Raw genomic sequence first — 14,041 nt, 5'->3', positions numbered from 1 at the left:
TACAGGTCGGTATTTAAAAAAAAAAAAAAATTGTGGAGTAAGTATGTATGGGCGCTGGTGAGAGTAAGCCCATGGTTGCTCACACCATCAAGTACAGAAGGGCGGCCAGAGAACCTGCTTGCAATCGTGGAGAGCTGTAACACAGTCATGTAATGTCCCACTCAATTACGAATCATGAGAGTTCCACCGAAGCCGCTCACTTCTCTTTTCCCTCTCTCTGTTGACTTTTCTGTCTGCCTTTGCTCAAAACTGCTGGAAAATATGCAATTCGCGCTGGGCTATGCCTAAACGATTCCTTAATAATGTAATGATTGCTTGATAATAGGATTTACCGATTTACACTTCAATCCGCACAATTGCTTAATTGACGTGCTTAATTCAATGCATTATACATACTCAAACAAAAATAAAAGCACTTATGAACAATGGGAACTAAAAATAAAATGTAACACAAGTCTTATATAGTCGTGAATAATAACTGAAGATCTAGGCGATATACTTCATCAGTGTTTCATCCGAGAAAGTCAGGTTTGCATTCGTGTCCCTGAGTGCGTTGAGGAAAAGACGGCAGAAGAGCTGTCGTCTGTCTGATTCGAGATTTGCGTATCAAATATGAAATATTTAAGCGACAGCTATGAGGAGCTCGCATTGCGCCGGCCTCGGTGGCGTGCCGGAAAAGCCAGTGTGCCAGAAAAACCGGTGGCGTCCCAGAAAAGCCGCGAAAATACGGAGTGAGCGATAGGGTCAGAGGTCAGCCACTTGGCTTAGCGCAGGAACTTCAAACAACCTACAACTCTCACGTGACGTCACGCGTGGAACGATATTGATTAAGACATGACATGTAATACGAACTACAGGTCGCCGCACGTCTCAAATGATTTCACTTTATAAAGTAACTCATTTGCCTTAAAAAAGGTACAATTTAAAAAAATTTATGCGGAGGCGAGATTTGAACCAACGACCCTTCAATTGCGTGCCAGACACACTACCGACTTAGCCACGTAGACACTTTTTTTTTTCATACTGCAAAGGTGAGTCGTACAAGTCACGTAACATTAAAAATGCACTGCAAGATTTTACAGGGCATATTAAAAAGCGGGCATTTCACGAAGCACTTTACGGATGACTAGCCTCTCGGACTTGGACTCGCGGGTGGAAACAACACTTTCCAATTGCTCAATTAGGTTGAAGAAATAAAAACGTACTTCATTCGCATTGACGTCAGCATGCCTGACTGCTATGCGCGATCGCCATATGCTACAAAGTCCCAATAGAAAAAAAAAACAAAAAAAAATCGTATGGGACACAGTCATCGTTGTTCACGCTCAAGAAACGGATGCCTGGAGGGGAAATGTTCAATTGATTTTCCAAAATGCGCTGGAGCAGGTCCCCAGAAAATACCGCGTCCCAGCAAAAATGAGTACATGTTCGATGGTTCCTGTTTGTTTGCATAAAAGACAGTCAGTCGACCATGGCACATCTACGCCTCTTTCTTTAAGCCACGCTTTCACGAGCAAAGTTTTGGTACGTACCTAGTTTGAAAAGAACGTCTTTACAGAGGGTGGAACACACATACGCCTGGACAAACGACACTCCGATACAGCGGCGTTGGGAAAATACTTATCAACAAATCTCGAGCAAGCTTCTTTCTGTTTACCCCAGACAGGTACTCAAAAGAAAAACGAGCAGACAAAAAGTGCAGCGCTTCCACAACCTCCTTTGAAAGCCAACAAGTGTTGCTGGTTCACCACCATAAGACGATACAAGAAAAGACGGCAAATGGGGCGACAGTTTTGTTTTTAATGACCGCGCGTATGAAAGGGTGCTCTTGATTGCGCAGAAACATAAAGCGTGACACCAGCAGCCTGACAAACAAATGTGATAGCCCCAATCCTCCATCGCATACTCAGTGAAAAAGATTATCTCGCCTCATCGGCTCGACACCTGATCTCCAGATAAAAGGGGCAAAAACTCGGTGAAACCCCACGCCCACCAAGAAAAAATTTTTCGCTACGAAGCTTGGTATTAAGTTTTCAAAGTTTCCAATCAAAGCGCGCTCTTGGCAGTGCTCTTTTACCAACCGTTGTCGACACCAAGCAGTGATCGAAAAAAAAAACAACAACAACGGCATGACCCGACTCTTTGTTAGCATAGTTGCGAGCGTCGCCGAAACGTAAATTTTGTGTAAAAAAAATGTAAAAGTGTAAAAAAGGCTGTACTGCGCTAGAAACCTTCTCCTCCTCGGCCATCTTGGTTTCCTGCAACGCTGAGAAATCGGGTTTCTCATGTCTGCAACAGGCGCTGCTCCTATTGCTTCTTGCAAGTGTTAAAACCTTGAACGTTCAGCGTCGCAGCCGAAATGACCGAATTGAGCGTACAAATCATTTCATTTATTTTATTTATTGAACCTTAAGGGCCCATGAGAGCATTACATAAGTGAGGGGGGGGGGGTATCATTCATATTATACATTGGAAAAACAGACACAAAAATAAATACATTCAGGATAGGTTGGTAAACGGTTAACAGCATAAAAAGTGCAATTGAAGACTTGATTTAAATCCGTTTGGGTTACGATGGTGACGATGGAGGATGGGAGGTTGTTCCAGTCATTGATAGCTTGTGGAAAGAAAGATCGGTTGAAAGCGTTTGTTGAGCCAGAGATCCTTTTGATGGTGCAGGAATTGTTTAGGCGAGATGATGATGGATCGGGGGGTGATAATAATGCTGTTTTAAGGTCAAGACATTCATAATAGATTTTGTGAAGGAGGCAGAGCTGAGAGACGTTCCTACGAGGCTGCAACGAAGAAAGGGTTAGTTGACTTTTTAGGGAAGAGACGCTGATGGAGTTATCGTACGTGGAGAGGATGAAACGAGTGGCACTCTTTTGGATTGCTTCTAGATGATTGATAAGGTAGCCTTGATGGGGGTTCCAGATCGAGGCAGCATATTCTAATTTAGGTCGGAGAAGTGTGTCCTAGGCCAGTTTGCGGATAGTTGGTGGAGCAGGTCGAAAGTTACGTCAGAGCACACCCAGGGTCCTGGAGGTGTCTGCTGAGATGGCTTCAATGTGATTATTCCATGAAAGGTCTGATGTTAATTTTGCACCGAGATATTTGTACGAAGGAACAGTCGCAATGAAATTGGAGCCTAAGTAATATTGGTAGGAGAAGGCGTTTTTTTGTTCTAATGAAACAAATTAGTTTACACTTAGATTTGTTTAATGGCGTCAGCCACGGTTCGCACCATTTATTAATTTTTACTAAATCATCTTGATGTTGAATATTGTCATGCACACTTGTTACTTTGTTATATACGACACAGTCATCTGCAAACAGACGAATATTAGATGAGATGGTGGCCGGAAGGTCATTTATTAATATTAAAAAAGAGTAGGGGACCCAGTACGGACCCCTGAGAAACACAAGATGAAACGCTTGTTAGGGCAGACTCATGGTAATTTGTAACCGTGTATTGCACGCGGGAAAAAAGAAAGTCACGTGTCTATATGAAAATATTAGCGGGTCAAGACAAAGGGATGCCAGTTTAGAAAGTTGTCGTTGATGGGGAACATGATCAAAAGCTTTAAAAAAATCCAGGAAGAAGGCGTCAGTCTGAGCCCGACACTCGAGATTAGTATGTAGGTCATGGATGAAGTCGCAAAGCTGTGTCTCACAGGAAAGTCCCTTTCCGAATTCATGCTGCTTTTTTAAGAAAAAAAAAATCTAGTAGTTTTTAGGTGACTCATGATTTGCGAATATAGTATATGCTCAAGACGTTTAGATGCGATTGAATTTAGAGATGTTGGACGATAGTTAGAGACGAAACAGCGACTCCCCAGCTTGAAGACTGGGACAATCCTGCCAACCTTCCAGTCAGAAGGGAGGGAGCTTTCAGATAGTGACTGGTCAAAGATTAATTTTAAAAACTCACTCGAGATACTGGTAGTATTTTCTAGAATTTTTGAATTGACGTTGTCAGAACCGGCGGAAGGTGAGAGCTTCAATTTGGCAATCAGATTTTGAATACCGGTTGCGCTTACACTGATTGGAGGCATGGTTTCGTAAGGTTGCTCGGCGAGACTGGCAACAGTGTTCAAACACTCGTTAGTAAAAATGGAAGAAAAATATTCGTTAATCACTGCAGGAATGTCACTCTGAAATGGGGTGGCCGTTGTCGGGACGTAGTTGGATGGAAAAGTTGTTCTTTGGTGAAACCAAATTCCAGAACTTCCTCGGGTTACTCCTCAAAATGGAAAGTAAGTCATTAAAATCTTGGATTGTTTTATGTTCCCGGTGTAGTGTTTTAGTGCAGAACTGTAAACATCCCTATATTGGCTGGTATTTAACCGTTTGGCTTTTGCAAAAAGTATTTTGTTTTTGTTTCGCAAAGAGAGCAGAGTTTTTGAAATCCATGGACTACCTAACTGTAGGAACATTTTTACTAGATGGTTCATTTTAGTTTTAAATAATGTCCAGTTTTCTTCTACGGATCTAAGATGAAAATGAAGGACGTAATTGTCAAAGAAGATTGCCAACTCGCGGTTTATCACAATCAGCCATGTTATAATCGTGAATAATGTTGAAATGGGATGCTTGATGAGAGTGGGGAGTGACAAATCAACATGGAGCAGCCAGTGATCACTGAGCCTGTCACAGCAGGCACGTAGCCAGGATTTTGGTTCGGGGGGGGGGGGGGGGGGGGGGGCTCGCCCATGACAAAATGCTGTATGAGGGGGAGGGGGAAGAGGAGGTCCCAGCAAAATAAAAAATTTCGGGGGGGGGGGGGGGGGGGGGCTCGCCCATGACAAAATGCTGTATGAGGGGGAGGGGGGAGAGGAGGTCCCAGCAAAATAAAAAATTTCGGGGGGGGGGGGGGGGGTGCGGGCCCCATGGGCCTCCCCCCTGGCTACGTGCCTGCGTCACAGTATTGGGTAAACTTGACAAGGTCCGGTGACATAGTATTGAATCGAGACCATTTCCCAAACGAGTTGGTTTATAAACAAGCTGTGTAAGGTTAAGAGTGAGACACATGTCTAGAAAATGTGCGGATGTGGCCGAGCCTACAGCTGATAGGATCAGCTTTTGGAAGACGTATATCAAGTAAGACAGAGCATAGATCAGTATGGAATGATGAAGCACAATTTGGTAGCCTATAACATACACCCACGATGACCTTATTTGATGGCGTACAAACACTTATGCAAGTAAATTCCAAGTCATGGTTCGCTAAACAGATGTTAAAAGAAGATATATAACTTTTTATTGCAATAAGCACACCGCCACCTCTCTGGCCATGCCGGTCGTTCTGGAAGACTTTGTAATCTAAGTTTCGCGGAAAAAACCCCTTGTCTTTTATTTCAGGGCTTAACCAAATTTCTGTCAAAATGACTAAATCTGATGAGCTGTCCTCCAGTACACTGTGAAACTCGTCGCGTTTTGGCATGAGCTGCAAATATTAGTGAAAAGAACAGAAAGGCTTTTGTTTTTATCGCGCAAGGCGGCATAAGGGGATGACGGTAAAGCTTTAGTTTTGCCAGAAGCACGTAGCTATAAAAATTTAACGACAGTTTGAAATTCCGAGTTAAAAATGAAACGCCTGTTGTCCGCATGCAGTTTGTTAAAACGCACTCTAAACGGTACGTTCATACCCCCACCATACTCAAAAAGTTTGGCACGGGCAATAGAAAAATCTTCGCGTACAGCGTAATGGGTGCCTTTCAGCTTGAACCCGGAGGCCAGGATGCTCTCTTTGTCTTTAAATCGGGCAAACTTGACTGTTATTGGCCTAACTTTCTGGGGCTCAAATTTCCCAAAGCGGTGTGATCTTTCTAAATTTGAGGGTTCAAGTTCGATTCCCAGCTTGCTCGAACAAAACTCGATAATTTTTTCTTCCGATTGCCCCCCTATTTCGATGTGATTATCTAGGCAGCCAAAGAATAAAAGACTTGACCTCCGAAGCCTATTTTCGTTGTCATCGCACTGCTTCTGAATATTCGCCAGGTCAACAGGAATGTTTTCATTATGGGAGGTTAGAGATGCAGAGTTCGTATCAACAAAATTCGTTTCTAAAGTACTGATCCTTGGAAACAACTGTTGGACATATCTCGGTAGTCTTTTATCCACTCTCCAATGACGAGACTGTTGCCAGGAAGTTTGTCTGAGGAGCCTCGATTTTCTGGACAGCTGCAAGAATACTTGTGATTTGCTCACTATCGGTTAGTTGTCCCGGGTTTGCCTCGACGTCTCCGGACATTAACGAAAGGAGCCGAGAAACACAAAAAATGTACGAGTACTGCAAACAGTAAAAACGCTGCCGCTTTCACCAGGAAAGGTTGTTGGGGCACGACATCGCAATAAAATTCAGATTTCTACTTCGGGAACAAACTGCATTCGGAAGGTAACCAGCCTGAAAAAGAGAGAGGTTTTGTATCGCTGTTCGTCTGGCGACGCCGTGCCCCAACTGTCGATCCATCCCGGTCGTCTTATGTAGCCACCCGTCGGGATAGAAACCATGTGATTTTACAGTGCTTGATTGTTGCCAGATGCTGATGTTGAACGCCTCCTGGTGGATCCAAGTTGGTGGCGAAAACGCCTGAGAAAATGTCGTGACTCTCTCAATGTCAACAGATGGCGTGTCCCAAGCCAGAAGATGACGATGCAGCAAATTTCCTGGCGGGATTGCAGAAAGGGCCGAAGTCACCAACACCTGAAGAAGGAAGAGGTTTTGCATCGCTGTTTGTCTGGCGACGCCGTGCCCCATAAAGGCTATGATACAGCGCTGGCCTTGTCGCTCTTCCACCAGTACTGAAAACCAGACATTGCCGCCTTACTCGGAGTCGCAGCGTTGCCGGTCCTCCGGGGCTCCGTTCCGCGCCACCTTGAAACGGCCCCGCTTGTTCTCCACGAACCCCCACCAAGGGTTAGGGTTTAGCATCGTGTCGGCCTTCGGGGGCGTATCCTCGAGGCTGCGCTTGGTTGAGTCGGTGGTTTCGTCTGTGTCGTTGTAGCTCTCGGATGTCTTTTCGGCCGTCGAAGGAAGGGCAGTGGGTGAGGTCTTGGAACCCTCAAGCGATGTCGGGGCAGAGGCCGGGGACCGGAAGCAGGCTCCGGAACATGAGGGGCTGACTCGTCTTTTTCCTTCCAGGGCGCCTTCCCTGGAATCGTCATCTCCGGCAGGCTTCCCTTGTTGCTCTGTAGAGGGTGTGGCGTCGAACTCCAAACCACGCGCGGCTTTTTCGGCCTCTTCAGTGTCCATCGTGAACGCCGTATGCCTCTCCAGCGCCTGTACCTCGGTGACGCCAGCGTACGTCTTCATACACTTTTCTTTGTCGTGGCCAAAGCGAAAGCACTGTCAGCACTTCGGCACACGACACTCCCGTCTGATATGCCCGGCACGCTTGTATCGCAGGCATGCGGGCACTCTGCCTAGTATGACAATGAGGGTGTTCGCGTTGTGAAGCCGCAGCTGGTGAGGCATGTCGTCAGAAGTGAGGCCACTCCTCAGCGTCATGCGAACCAAACGCGTCTTTGATTCGATTCTTTGGAACCCATCAACTCGCCACATCTCCCGGCCGACTTCAATCACCTTGCCGTACGGTTCTAAAAGTCTACGCATGGCGTCGTCGTGAACGTGGAAAGGTACCTAGCGCAAACGCACACGTACCTCCGTTGTACTCGGGTCGATGATGACGCAGCGTAGGTTCTTCACGACGAGCTCCTTGCTGCTGACCAGGCGTTCCTAGGCCTCCGATGTCCGAAGCGTCGCTAGCCACATATGATTCATTTAAAAAGCGCCGAGCGCTACGATGTCGCTCAAGACGGTAATACGTTTGAGTTCCTATCCGAAGTCCTCAATCCTGTACGGGTGTCCCTCAAGGTCGCTGTGCAGTAGCACAGAGTTTAAACACGTAGATCCTGTAGACATAGGTGGAAGGACCACCTTGTACTCGCCGGACGATGACGCACCATCGACAACAAAAGAACCACGGCCGCCCAGGGCCGTTTTAGCCGCTCCTTAGGAGAGCAGGATTATGGGACTGTACGGTGCAAGCACCAGAAGCAGAACCCAGGCCACGCATACACGCTTGCAGGGCTTGGGAACGAGCGAGGGTTTATATGTGTAGCTATCGCGTTCCACTTTTGAAGTCAAGGTGTAAGTGTACTCCTGTAATTTGTATCGTTATGCAGAGTGGTGGGCGAAATTTCTGTTTACCTTAATATATTGCGGCTTAAATTATTGGGCCTAATACGTTCGATGACAGCCAAGTTTTTTAATTTGCTTAGGAGGTGATGAATGACCATTGTGACACCACATGTGACAATGTTGGTTGAGTGTCTACTGCTGCCTTTTTGTAGCAACAGCACGCTTGGTGCGATGGAATAAAGTAGCTAAAATTATCGAACACGCCAAAACGTTTAAGAAGCCAACATATCCACATCCAGCAGTCATGTGACACCCGAGTCAAAATATCTTACGTGACTATCTAACTAGTTCTAAATATACACTTGGGGCAAGCATATACCCAGTGAAAAAAGTCCTCATAGTGAAAACATTGTTTTCAACTCGCAACCCCAGGGCGTCGGGGTACAACATTTTTGCACTGAAATATTGCGTCCATGGTCTCTAAATCTTAATAGTTTTTTTTTTTTTTTTTGCCAATGAAGCGTTTAGTTGAATTAATCTCAAGAGTCGAAATCATGACGACAAAGCAACCTTCCTTGTCAGACAACAATACGCTCAAGCTACTGGAGGTGAGAAAGTCAATCATGGGTGCTAGGCTCCTGCTTCTCGTGGGCCTAACTTCGGACCTCAACAAAACGTCCACGCATTCAACGACACACCTTGGTTTGTCCTCTTCCGGCATGTTTGAGAAAGTGACGTGGATATTACCAAATTGTATACCTGTTTGAGGGCAGGCTCGAAGCAAAACTTCAGTCCTTTTTTCAGCCTGCTAGTGTTTTTCTTGTACATGTAAATCTCTGAGGATTACAACGTCACTTTATTTGGCACTTATTTTTGGATGGCAGCGTGACACGCACTTGGTTCCAAAGGAACTCAGTGACTTAGGCAGTAGTCCTTGACCATTCCGCATATAGGCGAGAAGCTCGAATTTACATAACTTTTTTATACATCCGATCCGAAGGCAGTTCTTGAAAAAGCGGACTTGTTGCTACCACTCTGAGCGCAAAACAAGACACAAACTTCTCGAGTGTCCGGGCGACAGAACCATACAACCGCAGGTGACTTGTAAATCTGGGGGGCACATGAAAGTTCTTGCGTACCGAGAAGCTGCCCTTGTCTTTCGAACGTACAGATCAATAAGGGAGGATACCATGGTAGGGTTGGAGGCAAAGTCGCGAGGACATGGAAAAGATGCCTTTGCAGAGAAAATCAAACCTATCAGAATAGACACTCGGGCGAGTTGGTAAGAGTTTATAGTAAAAAATTAAAGACGTTTACAAATCTCTGCAACGCGAAATTATAGCGCCACTCTGGAGGAGGAGCAGGGGATGGTATGGAGGTGAGGATATGCCCCTCGTCCTCCGTACCCTCTCCTCCTGGCCTCCTCCTCTTCTCCTCATACCTCCTCTTTTCCTCCTCCTGCCCTCCTCTTCCTTCTTTCCCTCTTCTCCTCCCCTCCTCATCCACCTCCGTACCTTCCCCTTTTCCTACTCCTCCGCACGTGACGTCAGTTTTCCTGCTAGATCTAGCGAATAAACTGAATTTGTTCATAGGTGACGTGGCACCAAGCCATGTGAGGTAATTTCCCCCACTAAATTTAGCGAGGAAACTGATTTTGTGTTGAGGTCATGTGACGTAAATTTTTCCACATTTAGAGGGGAATCGAATTGCTGTCAAGGTCACGTGACGTCAATTTTTGCGCTACATCTAGCGAACTAATTGAATTTGTGCATAGGTTACGTGACACCAAGTCATGTGATGTCATTTTCCCCTCTAAATTTAGAAGCGAAAGTGAATCGGTCTTGAGGTCACGTGACGTCAATTTGCCTGCTAAATTTAGCATGGAAATGAATTGCTGTTGAGGTCACGTGACGTCAATTCTCCCGCTAAATCTTGCAGAGAACCTGCAGTTGCTCATAGGTGACGTGACACCAAGTGATGTGACGTCATTTTCCCCGCTAAATTTCGCGGGAAAACTTAATTGGTGGTGAGGTCACGTGACGTTGATTTTCCCGCTAAATAATTGCTGGTGAGATCACGGTACGTTAATTTTCCCGCTATATCTAGCGGAGAAACTGAATTTGTTCATAGGTTACATAGCACCAAGACATGTGACGTCATTTTTCCCGCTAAATTAAGCCGGGAATTAAAGTGTTGTTGAGACCACATGACGTAAATTTCCCCACTAAATTTAGCGCGGTCACGCCGACGCCGACGGCGACGCCGCTCAGCCCGGAAGCGGGCGCCTAAGAGCTGCGCTCTGAAACAGCACGATGGGACGAGCACAAAGAAGAGATGCACAGGAGGAGTGGCTGACTCGCGATTGAAATATTATTAGGAAAGAAACACGAAAATTACGCTGCTGCTCACGGAGGCACTGGCACGACGTCAGCTCCAGACGCTTCTTCACCTCAAGTGTTATATTAATGCCGCGCGCGCAGCTGGCCAAGTAGGCAGCGCGCGCGTGGCCTAACGGTTATCGCGCTTGCTTTCCACGCTGAAAGCCAGGGTTCGATTCTTGGCCGCGGAGGCACATTTTTGTTGACTCTGTAAATTAATGTTCTGGTAAATTCGAGAACCATGTTGCTTGTTCGAGGTTAGAATATTCTACGCGCCGAACCTTCTACGCCGAACGATCCAGAAACTCACGAGGGTACATAAGGGAATCCGCCAGGCGAACGGTGTCAGTTTTCGCCCAGCGTTCGACTCTGCTGCTACGCCGACTTCGACGCCCGCGACGCTCCGTTATTATCTTTTGTACCCTTTTATTTTTGGCACAAGTTCGCCACATGAAACGTTTATTTCTTTCTGTTTATTTATTGTTTATTGTTTATTGGTCACCACCCGTGACAATATATATAACGCTATCCGTAAGGGTCATTGATGGCTGGTTTACGCACATCTGTCTGTCTTTTTTGTAATCTGGTAGGTCTTAACTGTATCGCGGGACAATCGGCCCTTGTGTGGGAACAACACTGCTGTATCGGTGAAACGTGGTTTGCACCCGCATCCCGGCAATGCATCACTACATGCGAATATGCGGTTCCTCTCAAGGAACTGTGGTGTTCTGGGAGTGGAATGTTCATGCATCGCCCGGTCTGGCCTGCCCTGTAAATGAAAGCCCCGCACAAGAACGGGCTCCTGTCGACCGCTACTTTCAAGCAGGATACGAACTTCATATAATATTAGACGCTACACTCCCTACGGCTCTACTGAGTTTCTTCGCTTGCCCACTTGTTCACGGAAGAACATATGAAGGTTATGTTGTTGTGGTTATAATGACAGAATATCATTATATTAGTATTTAGGAATATTTTTCCGTTCGAACCTCTCGTGAAATGTTTACGTCGAACAAACATACAAAAAAAATGCTACGCCTCTGGATATTGCGGAGTACCTCAAGAGACACATCACCTCAAGCAAAAAGAACAGGTTTTAAAGGCATGATCTTACCAGTTATAGAGTAGGTGAATGCTGAACACACGCATAAAAAAAAATTCAAACACTAAAACTATACGAAACAAGGCAGTTCGCTTTACCCACGATGATTATAGATAAACCACAACCGTTACTGAATTGCTGCAATAGAACTGGGTTCACACAATAAAAACGCACCTAAAAGTGAATCGCTTAAAAATGTCCTCTTCAATTATTGATGATGCCCAAAAGTTGAGCGAAGATAAATGTCCACAATTCTCGAGCTCCCGTATTTAGAAATAAACACTACATGTCTATTGGTCCTTAAGGGTACCAGGTAAACTTCGGACGTGTTTAAGTGCTCGTCTTTGTAAGGTATATTGAATGATTGGATCTCGCCTGATAGTGTTGTCAATAGCCCAAGCGCCTTTCTGTTCGTAAGAAAATCTTGCCTCAGATTTTCCGTCAGAATGTCCGACTGTGTATTATGATCATGCGTTCTTGTAACCGTACCCTCTCCTGCCCTTAGCTGTCAATAACTGTAACTACAAAATTAAAAATATTTATATATATATTTTTAGTTTAGCTCGTTATCAGCGTTTCTTTGTCGAACCACGCACTTGGGGCTAGTTTATTAGTAGGATGTTATGCCTCCAGAGCGCGAGCAGCGCGAGCTGCTCGCTTTTTGGAGGCATAAAATGCCGCTACTATGGTGCCTGGAACGCGTCTCCGACTGGTGTGTTTACCGCGCCCAAAAAAGTGGTCCCTCGATTTCCGCCTGATGACGTCATTGAAGTGTCATGCTGTCGCCGGTCGCGATCCTGGCGGCGCCTCAACAGTTGTGGTGTATATGGCAGACGCCTGTTCTTCTGCAGGTCGCTCTACACTGTGACAGTTCACGGAAGCTACAGCAGCCGAAAGTTGGGACACCTGGGACGCCGTGACGACAGCGACACTCGCGTTCGCTCGTGCTTTTCGCCAGCAGTTCTACGGCCGACCGCCAGGATCGCGACAGTCAACAGCATGACACTCCGGCTTTTGTGACGTCATTTGCTGCCACTTGGTGACCACGTTTGATGTATGGGCGGAATAGGACGCTAAACACTCCAGTCGGAGACGCGTTCCAGGCGCCAAACCACTACAGTGGAGGACATATAAAAAGAACCACGGAGCCGGAGTTCGGGGAAACCCGAACTCCGGCTCGCGCTGCTTTTTATTCGTCCTCGGCAGAAAAATGTTGTCCAGGCGTTAGAAATGGTAAGCGCCAGCTATCTAAACGCCTCGAGCATCGACGTTTTCCCAGTCTCGGATTTGACAGGCAGGGAAAGGCTGACGCCCGCAGACACCGCTCGGCATTGACGGCCGTATGTAAACGTGTAAATAACGGCCGGGATTTTATTTTCAAAAGAGTGCGCCAAGTTGTTCTGTCTGTCATTGTCGCATTATAACAGTTTCTCTTTACATTGTTCTCTGCAGAAGACCCGAAACCAAATGCAAGACGAAACTGCAGTTTTCTTCTACGCTTCATCCGTGTAAGGAAATACAATGTCGCAGCAGCACTGGTGACTGTCAACGCCTATTACAAGAACCGTGCGGCATATCTTTCCATCTACAATAATTTCCTACCTTCAAACGCAAAGCACGACGCAAGGCTTATGTTTATGGTCCTTCCACATCGAGATATCCATGGGCGGCGAGTCGTGTTGATGAAAGTAGGTAAGAAAGCTTTAAATATTTTTGTATAAGGGGTTTATATAACAATCCAGACAAGCAACGTCTTTTAACTCTACTCAGTCACAAGCAGGCAAAAAAAAACATTTGCTCGTGGTTTACATTTATACAGCGAGACGTCGATCTGGTGATATTGGTTCTACTTTGGAAAGAACTAATTTAGTCAGTGCAGTACAACCGCCACCTTGGTGTCTATTACGTAAACTGAAGGGGAATCACTAGTGTATCACGTAAAGTGAATTACCGCTTAAATCACGAGGCAGTGACTCATGACAATGCTTATAAACGAAAATTGCCAGGTGTGGGCATTAAGGCCAGAGTACTAAATTTCTAGAGCACTCGCGTTCGGTCCACCTGCCCCGAGCTGCGTTACCCACATTCAGTTTTCAGTCGACCGAACGTTCGCGAAATAAAGTAATATCTGGGATAAAACTTCGTTTGGAAAGGACCGGAATTTTAGTATATTCTGATTCTTCCTCCTGTTTCTTTTAGAACCAAGAGGAATTTGACGCTTAAGCCGTAAATATATTCGTTTAAGAGATAAAATCTATTTCTTATTATTTGGTGAATAGTTATTAGCGTCTAGTCCCCATTCCAGGTTCCTGGATACCGAGCCTCGTTAGTCACTGCGAAGCTCAGCAGGCACATTTTCTGCTCCTGGAGTATCTGTCAGCGGAACCCTCGTCACAGACTGTTGGAATCTCCGTAGTC

The 14,041-nt window shown here is 45.9% G+C and overlaps 1 pseudogene; it reads right to left on the bottom strand.

Moving 5' to 3' along the window:
- Positions 1 to 6,826: 6,826 nt before the first annotated feature.
- On the bottom strand, positions 6,827 to 7,954 carry LOC115312122 (annotated as a pseudogene).
- Positions 7,955 to 14,041: the final 6,087 nt, after the last annotated feature.

This window comes from Ixodes scapularis, unplaced genomic scaffold, assembly GCF_016920785.2.
Source record: "Ixodes scapularis isolate PalLabHiFi unplaced genomic scaffold, ASM1692078v2 PGA_scaffold0__279_contigs__length_252992795, whole genome shotgun sequence".
NCBI classification, from domain to species: Eukaryota; Metazoa; Arthropoda; class Arachnida; order Ixodida; family Ixodidae; genus Ixodes; species Ixodes scapularis.
Note: the sequence above shows the minus strand (reverse complement) of the source record. Positions and strands in the feature narration are given on the sequence as shown.